Genomic DNA, 11516 nt, shown 5'->3' on the forward strand with positions numbered 1-11516 from the left:
TTTGTTTCCCTCCATGAAACCTTGAATGGCTTGAGTCCCATCTCCTTTGGTGGAAATGAGATGCAGCTTGCGGACATACTTTGAAAAATTACGAACATTATAAATGCCCCAAGATTATCATCTTGCCCAACTGGCATTTATTCCTTGGGAATTCCTGACTTTTTCCCATTATTGTGAAACTGCCTTTCAAGAACAAGTCAGAGGTTCTCATAATCACTTCACATCTTTGGAGAACTGTCAGGAGCCTTGATGAAATGCTTGGTAAAGATGATGAGCAAGTGCTTACAGCCACTGGAAATGCTTCCTAGGCCAGGGCTCAGGAAAGGCAAGGACGAAGAGGGACACTGTGCTCCCCAAGGGGACTGTACCTTCCTAAGAGGAGTGCCCTGCTGTGGATGTCTCATGTTGTAGGGAAGAGTCCATCCACCAGAGTCTGTCTGCTGGAGCGATAGCCCGGCTTTGCCATTAGCTGTGTGACCTTGAGCAAGCTCCTTGATCTCTCTGGTCTTGGGTTCCTGTTCTATATAGTGGGGAAAGTGATAATACCTCTGAGGGGTGTTGTGAAGATTAAGTGGGTGGACTCAGTGGCATGTGTAGAATAATTCTTGAGTACCAGCTCTTTTTGACATTGGTTTTTGGTCATGACACATGGCGGTGCAGAGCCCCATGTGATGACTATGTTACTCCATTTATTCCTCACAGCCACACTGGAAGGCCAGAGGTATTATTCCCATCTTGTACAGGAGGAAAACAGAGTCCCTGAGAGATGAAATTTCTTGTTTTGCTGGTAAGTAGCAGAACTGGGATTTTTTTTTTAACTCAAGACAACTTATCACCCATAATTCATTCAGTATTTATCTTGAAAGGTTACCAATAATACTTAAATAACTAATTAATATAATCTGTAGTCCTTGACATTTGCAACATTTCCTCGCAGTATGAATAAAGTGCACAGCAGGCTTCCTGGCCATCTTGGGCTGTTCTGGAAGTGTCTCCAGGCTTCCATGGGCTAGCTTCTTGCCTGTGTTCCTAACTGCCTACTGGACCCCAACTTCTGCAGTTTCCAAATGGATCTTATTACTTTCCTCTAAAACCCCTTTCTCCTCCTGCAGTCACCCTTTCAGATTAATGACCTCACAATCCTCCCCTTCATCCAGATTGGAAATGTTGGTGCCATTTTTGACTCTTCACCCTCACCTGCTCTTAAAATTGGTAGCCAGTTCCTGAGGTCTAACCTCCACAATATGTCTTGACTCTGTCTCTTTCTTCCCCACTGCCACCATCATAGTTGAGGCCAATGTTAGGTAAGGCAGGCATAGCTGGTATAACAAATAGATCTCAAAGCGTAATTGGCACAAAATCAAGAGAAGGTTAGTTTTTGCTCATGTAAAAGAGAACTGGTCAGGTACACTGGTTATAGTCCATGCAGCCATGTAAGGACTCAGGCTGATGGAGGGTCCCCTGGGCCACCAAGGATATCCTGGATTCATCTTCATCACTGCCAGCTGGAAGGAAAGAGGCATTGAAGAGGTACTCAGGAGGTTTGATGGGCAGATGTTGCGGCTGAGCCCATCACTTCTGCTCATACTCCACATGGCCACACCCACTCGCAGTGGAGGCTGGGAGCTGCAGTCCAGCTGTGTCAGCCTCGGCCACAAAGTGCTTGTCACTTCTTGCCTAGTTTTTGCAGTGGCCCTCACACTGGTCTCTCTGTCTAGTCTCTCTCCACATCCCATCCATACTCCTCAATGTTGCCAGAGTTAACTTCGAAATCACCAATCCTGCAGGCATCTGTTGCCTTCAGAACCATATCCGTAATGTGGCATCCCAAGGTTCCGCAGTGTGACCTAGGCCACCCTGCCAGCTCACCTCCTACACTAAACCTCCAACAGCTTCAGGCCAGCCCTGCTCCTGCACAAAGCCGTGCACCTGTACTTCTGCTCTGAATAGGTGGCTTTCTTTCATCATTCATGGCCTGACCCCTCTTCATCCTTTCAGGCATTGTTTAGAGGCCACCTTCCTCCCGAAGTCCCCTTCAAGTTGGTGGTCCTCAACTGAAAAGGGTGCCTCTTTCCCCTCCGTTCTCCTTGAGTACACTTCTACTATAGACATAGGAGAAACATCAGGATAATGCTTTCTATTGTAACTCTTTGTTGAGTCCCTTGTCAGACGAAAAGCTTACCTTGTATTTTCCTTCCTCTTAATGCAGGATAAATCCAACCTCCTTGGCACGACACACCAAAGCTTTCATAATCTATTTCAACAGATAATTCTAAGCTTCATTTTTGCCACTCTTCCCAGAAGCCTGGTCTGGCCACCTTAAAATGCCCTGTGTCTCTATTGCCCTATGTCCTTTCATGTTTCTGTACCTTTGCCTCTGCCGCTCTCTGCTGGAAGGCCCGCCACGGCATCTCCAGCATCTGTGCATGAGTGACCCCATCACATGCTTCATTCCTCCGCCCGCCTTCTCTCACAGGTGTCCGCTCCTCTGGTGGAGCCTCACTGCTATTCTAGTCTGTCATTCCCAACAGCTGGGAATTCCTTGCGAACCAGAACGTCTTGATTGGTTTTTTGGAGCCTTGACGCAAGCACCACGTTTGGTGCATAGAATGATTAAATAAGCATTTTTTTCTATTTTAATGTTTTTTTATTATATTATGTTAGTCACCATACAGTACATCCCCAGATTCCGATGTAAAGTTTGATGCTTCATTAGTTGCGTATAACGCCCAGTGCACCATGCAATACGTGCCCTCCCTACTACCCATCACCGGTCTATCCCATTCCCCCGCCCCCCTCCCCTCTGAGGCCCTCAGTTTGTTTCTCAGAGTCCATAGTCTCTCATGTAAATAAGTATTTCTTGAATGAATATACCCATCATTTAGACAGCCAGGTGCTGTGAAGCCTTGCCACTGGAGGGCTGTGCACTGTGTGAAGACAGTGATGGTCTGAGTTTAATCATAGGGCAGTCAGGACATTTTGAACAAACAGTCTTTTGTTGTTTGATGCCCCTACTAAGATGGCAGAATGCAAACACATTTCTCATATGTCAAGGACAAGAGTAGGTAAAAATCTGGGGAAAACCCAAAGCACACAATGAAATAAAAAAAGGAAAGAAAAAAAAAAGAACAAAGAAAGAAAAGAAAAGAAAAGAAAAGAAAAGAAAAGAAAAGAAAAGAAAGAAAGCCAGCCAGCCAGCCTAGGAAAATCTATGTGAGAAATGAAGTTCACATTCTTGAACTGTTTCTCCTTCTTCTTCTTCTTTTTTTTTTTTTTTTAAATTGAAACATCTCCAAAGAGTACAGCCTTAAGAAACTTGGCCCAGGTGTATTTAATTTTCCAGAACAATATACTGATGATTATCATCTGGGAGCGTGAATTCTTAACCCTTAGGCTGACACCTACTGTTTGCTAACCACCCTGAAAGCTTTAGGGTTTTTGCCAAGGCAAGAAAAGGGCAGGGGGTAAAGATTGAAGTTGAGTAAACAGGAGAAGAGGGTTCTGGATTGACTTGGAGGTGGTTCAGGCAGAGGGGACAGAGCAATACAGGTGGGGTCTTCAGAAGAGGTAAGAAAAAGTTGGATGAGTGACAACACCTCATGTATTTCCTGATAGAAGGTTCTCAAGCATTTTCTCAATCCTATGAGCTGGGGCAGAAGAAACCAGCCAAGTATTCATGTTTTACTTTTACATAAAGCTAGAGTTTAGAATGCTGTTGTTCTGCTTGAAATGCAGGTCCGAATATCGTATATATTGCTTTAAAGTCAGAGTTTTATTTATTTTATTTTTTATAATAATATTTTTTTATTATATTATGTTAGTCACCATACATAAAAAGTCAAAGTTTTAAAACAAAGCAACAAACACACTTTCAAGTCTGGCCCTGGAAAGAACTGAGGGGTGGCTCTTTGGGAAGCTACTGTCTTTCTGCAGGATGGTTTTGTCCTTGCTTTGTTAGTTCCTCAGTTCCTTCAACATGCTTTATTGTAAATGTAGGCACCCACATGAGAGAATTGTTCATTTTCATGTCTTTTTTTCCTTTTAGATGAATGACTAACTATCAAAACAGAAAAGGCGCATGACTAGAGTCCTTTTAGCATTTAGGCAAATATCCTTCAGCAGTTTGCAGCCTGGAAGCAGATCTAGTTGCTGCTCTCAGCTGAAGAACTCCATGTTTTTGGGCAGAACACATCGCTTCCCATCTTCCTTTGAAACATGATGCGGATTTGGCGACACGCTGCAAAACCCCTGTCTAGTCTCACTTCCTCAGACATCTCAGGGAAAGGCTGAGGACTGTATTTCTCCCCACAAGTTGGAAATTTCCAACAGTTTTTATTTTTTTTTTATTTTTTATTTATTTTTTATTTTTTATTTTTTTTTTANGACATCTCAGGGAAAGGCTGAGGACTGTATTTCTCCCCACAAGTTGGAAATTTCCAACAGTTTTTATTTTTTATTTATTTTTTATTTATTTTTTATTTTTTATTTTTTTTTTTAAAGATTTTATTTTATTTATTCGACAGAGATAGAGACAGCCAGAGAGAGAGGGAACACAAGCAGGGGGAGTGGGAGAGGAAGAAGCAGGCTCATAGCGGAGGAGCCTGATGTGGGGCCCGATCCCACAACATCGGGATCACGCCCTGAGCCGAAGGCAGACGCTTAACCGCTGTGCCACCCAGGCGCCCCTCCAACAGTTTTTAAAATGGTGGAGGGACTATATAATTTGTAAGGGACATAAAACACATGGATTTTTTAAAAATTTTAATTCAATTAGCCAACATACACTACATCATTAGTTTCAGATGCAGTGTTCAATAATTTATAAGCTGCGTATAACACTTCAGTTGCTCATCACATCACGTGACCTCCTTAATGCCCATCACCCAATTACCCCATACCCTTACCCCCTCCTCCAGCAACCCTCAGTTTGTTTCCTAGAGTTAAGAGTCTCTCATGGTTTGTCTCCCTCTCTGATGACTTCCCATTCTGTTTTACCTCCCTTCCCCTATGGTCCTCTGCCTTGTTTCTTATATTCCACGTATAAGTGAAACCATATTATAATTGTTCTTTTCTGATTGACTTATTTCTCTCAGCATGATACTCTCCAGTTCCATCCATGTCGATGTAAATAGTAAGTATTCATCCTTTCTGATGGCTAAGTAATATTCCATTGTATATAAAACACATGGATATTTATGACCTTACCTTGTTCATTTTACAAAACTATAGATAGGTCCAATTTCTATCTGATATTCTTTGGCACATTTACATCTTGTCTTGAAAGCTCTAGAATGTTTTTCAGTGACATTTTCCTTCTTTCTGTCACTCATCTTCAGCCCTACTGTTGACCCTCCATCTGAAACCCAAGATTCTCAAAGCGGTGAAAGGAGAGGAAGGCGCCCAAATGTTTGTGCCTCTCTTCCTGCAGAGTTTGCTGGTTGCAACAAAGCCAGGATCTTGGGGCACTGCTTTAAGATCTTGACCTGGGACACAGAGGTTCTCTGCCTTCCCTTTGCCATGTCCCAGGATTTTGTTGTATAGAACTCTTTTAAGGTTACATGTAGATCTCTGCTGTTCTCCTATTTGGCATGCCTTATACCTTTTCACATTCATTTTTTCACTCATTCATTCAACAGTTATTTACCAAGTGCCTACTTTTCACCAGGCATTGGGCTTGGTAGTCAGGATATAATGGTGCACAAACCAGACACAGGGCCTACTCTCATTAAACTCGCAGGCTAGTTGAGGGGCAATCCTAACAACCACTGCAATGAAAGGAGGGCAGTCGTAACAGGCACATGCAGACTGAAAGGAGGGCAGTGAGAGAAAGAGATATGATTCCATGAACATATGTACAGAGCCGCATGGAGCTACATGGAACTAATGGATTTAAGTTTCTTAAGGAGCAATTTTTGAGTGGAGAGTAGGACTTGTTTAATTGGAGGCAGAGTTAGGGGAAAGAGAGTGTGTGAGAGGGGGGAAGAAGAACATGTGCAAAGATCCTGTGGCAGGAGTGGGCATGTAGTTAAAGGAAGGCTCTGGCTGGAGCTCAGAGTAGGGAAACATCTGTGAGGACTGACCATGGAGAGTATTCTAGGACATGCTCAATGTTTTTTCCCTTACCTGGACAATGGGAAGCCAAGGAAAGATTAAAGGTAGAACTATGCATTTTGAGATCCTGGAAACTGTGGGGAAGAGATTAGGCCAGGCCAAGGAGGATGCTGGGGGACTAGTCCATGCAAAAAAAAATAACAGTCTCTTGGGTTTGTAGGTTTTTTGCCAAGGAACTGGGGATATGTGAAGAGGTCTGATTAGAATTAGAAGAGAAAATAGACAGAAATTGGTGATGGGTTGGCCATGATGTGTGTGTGGGAGGTGAAGAAAATGATGCCAACATGGACCCTCAGTTTCTACTGGGCAAAACAATGCAGAGAGAACCATTCACAGATGAAGGAGACACAGGAGGAGGGAGGAAGGGCAGAGATGTTGGGAGAAGACCATAAGGGCAGATTTGGACAAGTAGAACTTGAGATGCTCATTTAAAATTGATGGTTCTGGAATTCATGGGGGGAGAGCTGGGTGGCGAAATAGATTTTAAGGTCATTAATGAATTCCCAGTTGGACATTCAAAATTCTCCACACAGGTCCCGTTTGACTGATTGTGTTAAGTAGGTAGATTGTCCAGATGTGTAAGCATGAAACAGTACTTCACATGTCTGAATTCTCTGTTGATGAGAGAAGAGTTGTAAGCCTCAATGGTCTCCACTCCTATCTTTACTCACAAAAGTAACTGACATTCAATTTTTAGTCTTAAATCTATATTTCTCTGTAAGCCTTTCTGTGTCTTGGAGAAATTCCTTCCACAAATAACACCACTTCATCTCAGTCCACACCCAACAGGAAATACATGGAAGCGAGCTTGGTGATGAATTGAAATCGTTTGGGTGGATACAATGTAGAGCCTCTCCTGCTCCCAGACATCTTTACTCAAGCTTCTTGGAAGAGACTTGGCCCAGGTTTTCATGCTACATCATTAATGTCCAGTTATTAATTGTAAAGTTTAAAAAAAAACAGTTTCTAAATTTTTTTTATAATAATATTTTTTTATTATATTATGTTAGTCACCATACAGTACATTCCTGGTTGCTGTGGCCAATGTCGTAGAGGTTGCTGCCAATGTTCTCCTCTAGGATTTTGACGGATTCCTGTCTTACATCGAGGTCTTTCGTCCATTTGGAGTTTATCTTTGTGTATGGTGTGAGGGAGTGGTCAAGTTTCATTCTTTTGCATGTAGCTGTCCAGTTTTCCCAGCACCATTTATTGGAAGAGACTGTCTTTTTTCCACCGGATGTTTTTTCCTGCTTTATCAAAGATTAGTTGCCCAAAGAGCCGAGGGTCCATTTCTGGGTTCTCTATTCTGTTCCATTGGTCCATGTGTCTGTTTTTGTGCCAGTACCATGCTGTCTTTGTGATCACAGCTTTGTAGTACAGCTCGAAATCCGGCATTGTGATGCCCCCAGCTTTGTTTTTCCTTTTCAACAGTTCCTTGGAGATTCGGGGCCTTTTCTGGTTCCATACAAATTTAAGGACTATTTGTTCCAGTTCTTTGAAAAATGTCCTCGGTATTTTGATCGGGATAGCATTGAAAGTGTAGATTGCTCTGGGTAGTATGGACATTTTAACTATGTTAATTCTTCCAATCCATGAGCATGGAATATTTTTCCATCTTTTTATGTCTTCCTCAATATCTTTCAAAAGTGATCTATAGTTTCTAGGATATAGGTCCTTTACGTCTCTGGTTAAGTTAATTCCAAGGTAACGCATGGTTTTTGGTGTTATTGTAAATGGGATGGATTCCCTAATTTCTCTTTCTTGTCTCATTGTTCGTGTATAGAAATGCAACTGATTTCTGAGCATTGATTTTGTATCCTGCCACATTACTGAATTGCTCTATCCCTGATGAATATGGACGCCAAAATTCTCAACAAGATCCTAGCTGATAGGATCTAACAGTACATTAAAAGGATTATTCATCATGACCAGTTTTTAAATTGTTAAAAAATGCAAAATATGTGCTACTTTTTGACATCTTCAGGGATTCCCAAGCTGTTTAATATTTTGGAAGGATTTAGTCTTATAACATAACAAATTATATTCTTAAAGTTGGGTCACCAATATGGGGCATATTATTACCAGTACCACCATGACTACTGATTGTCAGGCTGGACATTAACTCATTTAAACCTATTTGGTAAATGGTGTTATTTTTCCCCTTTTCCAGTGAGAATATTGATGCTCTCAGAGGATAGAGAACTAGTAAATGGCAGGGTAAAAGATTAGAAATGAGATGTGCTTGACTCCAAAATCAGTGGGCTTTAGCAGACATGGGTCTCTCTTTTGGGGACTCGACACGTTTTTTATTACTTATTTTCTTTGCCCCATAGATAGTTTGCTCTCTTCTTAGAACTAGTCCCTTCAAATGGGCCTTTGTTCCATTTCTCCTTTATTTAAACTAAGTGTTGATTAGCCAAAAACAGGGTTTTGAAAGTGATCTGTCAACCTACTACTTGTTTCCTGAACTATGTCTGTAAAGTATCTTGAATATGGAAGTTGCCATATAAATGCTATATATTATCTTCTTTATCCAGAACCATGAAAGAAGCTGCGGGTTGGAGATGAATGAGCTTTTGTTTCTGCAAAGCTGAATTTTTATTTCTTAGCTGATATATTTGGAGCCAGAACTCTTCCATGGTAAGAAAGATAAATTCCTTGACTGTGAAAAATGACTTTGAGGGCTGGGTGGTTGGAGAGGTTAGCTGTTGTGCTGGGTCCTAGTCTTAGAGGTGGCAGAGTGGGAAGAGAGAGAGGGGGAGGAGAGGTGCTCCTTAGATATTTGTTTCAGTTGGGAAATGGGGACATTTTATATGTGGAATCTGATATTTACCATACATGGTGCTTTTTGCCCAGAAGGCTCTCAGAAGAATGCATTCTTGCTTTCTCCCTTGTCCACACCCACGAATGATAATCAGCGCCACTTGGGTGATTCTGGAAGCCAGTCTAAACCAGCTACATTACTTAATAGTTGAGGGGATGGGTAGAAAATAGTTTTCCCATTGAAAACTATTAGAGGAATTTATAGGCTGTCAGGGTGTAATTAGCCATGAAAGATACTGGCAGGGGCATGAAACTAACATTCCTCTCTCATCTCTTGACCCTGCCTCCTTCCGTAAGTGGGAGATGTTCTCCGTGTCTTGGCATTCTTGCCCTGTTGTTCTGCTCTTTGAATCTCTGCCCTGGATTAGTTTTTCCGAAGCCCACAGTGGTGTCCTCGACCTGTATTTCTGTGAACTCTGTTAATAGCTCCTCCTTCAGCTTGCTGTTCTATTTGTTTCTTGAACTGCTTTCAGTTGATGTGGAGCCATCTGAACAATTAGGCCAGACAGGCTTTCTGCCATTTTGGATTCACGTGTGTACAGATATGGAAGGTCTAGAAACACATTTCATTAGTTAGATGCTATAGAAGGTCAAGTTTGACCTAGTTGGGAGTTATCAGCACTACTTAAAAGAATAGAATTATTTACCCATAACCATTTGAAAAGTGTGTACTAACTATTTGTTTTCTTTTGTTGCTCGCAGAAAACTAATTCTCATAGCAACTTCTGGCTCTTAGATATTTATACCCCTCATGAAACAGTTCCTATTCTTAGTAGGACTGTGATGAATACTTTCGAAATAATGATAGTTTTGCCGTTCCTCAAAAAGCTAGACCTAGCATTACCATATGACCCAGAAATTTCACTCCTAGGTTTATACGCAGAAGAATTGAAAACAGGCACTGAAACAAATGCATATATGTGAATGCTCACAGCAGCACTATTCCTGTTAGCCGAAAAGTAGAAATGACTGAAATGTCATCCATAGATTAACAGATAAACAAATTGTTGTCTATACATACAATAGAGTATTTTTAAGCCTTCAGAAGGAATGAAGTACTGATACATTACTATAATATGGATGAATTTTGAAAACATGAGGCCAAGTGAGAGAAGCCAGACCCCAAAGATGAGATGTTGTATGATTCCATTTGTATGATGTGTCCAGAAAGGGTAAACTCACTGAGACAGAAAGCACATTGGCAGTTGTCAGGGCCAGGGAGAAAGAGAAATAGGTAGCTAACTGCTTAATGAACATGGGACTTCCTTTTGGTTAATGAAAATGTTTCAAAACTAGATAGAGGTGGTTACACAACATTATGATCATACTAAATGCCACCAAATTATTTGCTTTAAAATGGCTAATTTTGTGTTATGTGAATTTCACCTTAATGAGAAAAAAAAAATAACTACAGCAAACACCTCCTGAGCATATGCAATGAACCAGGCACTGTACTGGGCATTTCACATAATTTTCTCTTGAGACCGCATAACCTCTCTGTGAGGCAAGGTGATGTATTCCTTCCATTTTACAGTTAAAGACTCTAACTGAAGCCTAGAGAAGTTAAGGAAGACACTCTTCTTCTGACCAGCTTTCTAAAAACTTGAATTCCTAGAGCTGAGCACAGCAACTTGAAGAAACTTGGTTGGAGGAAGAGTTGTTTTTCAATTGCATAAATTTTAAAGAATTCTTCTCTGCTCTGGATTTGGACACTGGCTGGTAAGTGAGTTAGAGGCTGTGATTCTGTGTTTGAAAAGGAATGTTGCAAAGAACTAGTTCTGGATGGATGCAGACGTGTGCTTTAGAATTCTTTGGCCAGCAAGACTTCTTGGTGGGATCTCCTGATTGGGGGTTCCCAGAGGGCAGGCAGGATGGTGTTACACTGGTTGCAGGGGATCATTCAAAGTGGCATTTGGCTCTGAATTCATACTTGACTGGTCTATTATCAAGTTTCCTTATAAATTTTTCATTTATAAAATTTTAGCATAAATCTCGTGGAGTCAGTGACTAGGGATTTAAAGTTCTTCAAATGTGCAGGGGGTGAGGTATCTGGGTTGACCTTTGCATGATCTGTTTTTCCCTGTGGTTTACTAACATGATTTTATGAAGACTTTACTAGTTAAGACCTGGCTATCATACTGGGGTACTTTTTTCATTCTTCATTCATTTACTCACTTGCTCATTCATTTACTCATTCATTCATTCACGAACTCATTCATTCACTAATTCATTCAATAGCTCATTCATTAACTCATTCATTCACTCATTCATTTGTTAACTCATTCATTCGTTAACTCATTCATTTACTCAGTCACCCACTTACTCTCACTAGCCCACTAGCTTACACATTCCTTAACTCATCACTCCCTCATTCTTTGATTGATGGAATCATTTAATCTATATAAATAATGCATGAAAAGTTGCTTGTAAAAATGCAAACACTGTAAAAATATATCCAGAAAGAAGTGAGAATCCTTTGGTACTGAGCTTCTGGGATTCCCCTCTGTCCTGATCTGAGCCCCAGTAGTACATCCCACTGCTCATCATTCATTGTTTGGTGTGTAGGCTTTGAGTCTTCTTCC

The 11516-nt window shown here is 41.2% G+C and overlaps 1 long non-coding RNA gene across 1 annotated transcript; it reads left to right on the plus strand.

The window, feature by feature from the left end:
• Positions 1-568: 568 nt before the first annotated feature.
• LOC117801430 lies at positions 569-10861 on the plus strand. The gene is made up of 3 exons (XR_004623931.1): positions 569-787; positions 8649-8751; positions 10469-10861. It is a non-coding gene; the product is annotated as an uncharacterized LOC117801430 (long non-coding RNA).
• Positions 10862-11516: the final 655 nt, after the last annotated feature.

This window comes from Ailuropoda melanoleuca, chromosome 1 (assembly GCF_002007445.2).
Source record: "Ailuropoda melanoleuca isolate Jingjing chromosome 1, ASM200744v2, whole genome shotgun sequence".
NCBI classification, from domain to species: domain Eukaryota; kingdom Metazoa; phylum Chordata; class Mammalia; order Carnivora; family Ursidae; genus Ailuropoda; species Ailuropoda melanoleuca.